Raw genomic sequence first — 1,645 nt, forward strand, 5'->3', positions numbered from 1 at the left:
TTTTGACTACTTCTAGTGGAAGGTGAAACTAGCCCCCTGTCAAATTTATAAGCCATACTTGTTGGCTAACAGCTGCCTATCTCCACCCAGCATCTAAGGAGCAACACCAGCATTTGTTAAAAGTCATGCTTCTGTCCATTTTCAGAATCTAAATTTAATATTCACCCTCTTTCAGGTGTTTTTGGTTTCCACTAGCTCACAAGGAAGGAAATATTAAGCACGTTGTCCTCCCCTGTATTCAGCAAGTGTAGATGCTAACTTTGTGTTTGGTTTGTTGCTGAGCAGACACAAAGTGTTCTTTCAGGTGACATTTATGGGCTAGTTCCATATGTTGAGCCAAAAGGCAGAGATTAAGAAGGTGACTCTGTTTTAACCTGCTGCATGACTTTGGTAACTTGTGCTCCAAGGCAAACCTGGCCTGGAGGAAATTCAGTTCAGAACTTAGGTTTCTACGGAAGAGGATTAGGGCCACTGAAGAAAAAAAGAATAAAATTCTGAGAAAAAAGTCAGAATTCTGAGATTAAAATCAGAATTCTGACTTTTTTTCAGAACATTAAAAAAAATTAATTCTGGGAGATTTTTTTTTTTTCAATCTCTGAAAAAAGTCAGAATTCTGAGATTAAAGTCAGAATTCTGAGACTAAAGTCAGAATTCTGAGAAAAAAAAGTCAGACTAGGGACTTTAATCTCAGAATTCTGACTTTTTTCTCAGAATTCTGACTTTAATCCCAGAATTCTGACTTTTTTCAGAGATTGAAAAAAAAAAAATCTCCCAGACTTTTTTTTTAATGTCCTGGAAAAAAGTCAGAATTCTGACTTTTTTCTCAGCATATTTTTTTTTTTTCTTCAGTGGCCCTAATCCTCTTCCATAGGTTTCAAATCAGCTAAAAAAAAAATAATGATAATAAAAAAGACACCAGCACTTGATATTCTCTATGAGTGATTTTGATCCCTACCTTAAGGAATATTTTATATCTGCAAACCTGTTGCAAATATAAATTTACATCACTAATGTCACAGAACGAAGCCCTGCAGTTGCACAAACTGTATGCACTGAGGTACCACATGAACCTACATGCATTCATGCTGGTGAAGTAAAACATGGGCTAACAATGAAAGCTGATAGCCACCACCGTGATACACAGCATCTGCGATTGGAGTTTTATGTTTTGTCGAGCCAGCTAACACAAAAAAACGTATGTCAAACCTACTTTGTAGTACAGTCCTCAGCTGCAAACCAAAACAATGAGCCGAAAGATGCTACACAGCTCTGCAGAGTTAGAGGCAACTGCAATCAGGTGATAATTCCGTGCTCATTACTACACTAACCTTATTTACATCAATCTTTTTTTGGACCTTTTAGCAAACATTCCCTAAAAGTAGTTTAGTGAAGTTTCTTTGTTTAAAAAAAAATAAAGAACTGTTTGAGAAACTAGTCATGCAATCCTATAAATTAAAAATATGAATTAAAGCTGCTTTAAGGATTTTAGAAATGAACTGAGAACAGCAGTAAGAGTTGATCAACCTGGAGGGGATTTTCAAAGATTACGTGGCTTCTATTTTCCAAAGAATTATTGCTTTGCAATGTGACTCAGATGAAATGATAATGAGAGGTGCAAAATTAGGCCAGTCGCAGACACACCCAG

Source organism: Stegastes partitus, unplaced genomic scaffold (genome assembly GCF_000690725.1).
Source record: "Stegastes partitus isolate 25-593 unplaced genomic scaffold, Stegastes_partitus-1.0.2 Scaffold51, whole genome shotgun sequence".
Taxonomy (NCBI): Eukaryota; Metazoa; Chordata; class Actinopteri; family Pomacentridae; genus Stegastes; species Stegastes partitus.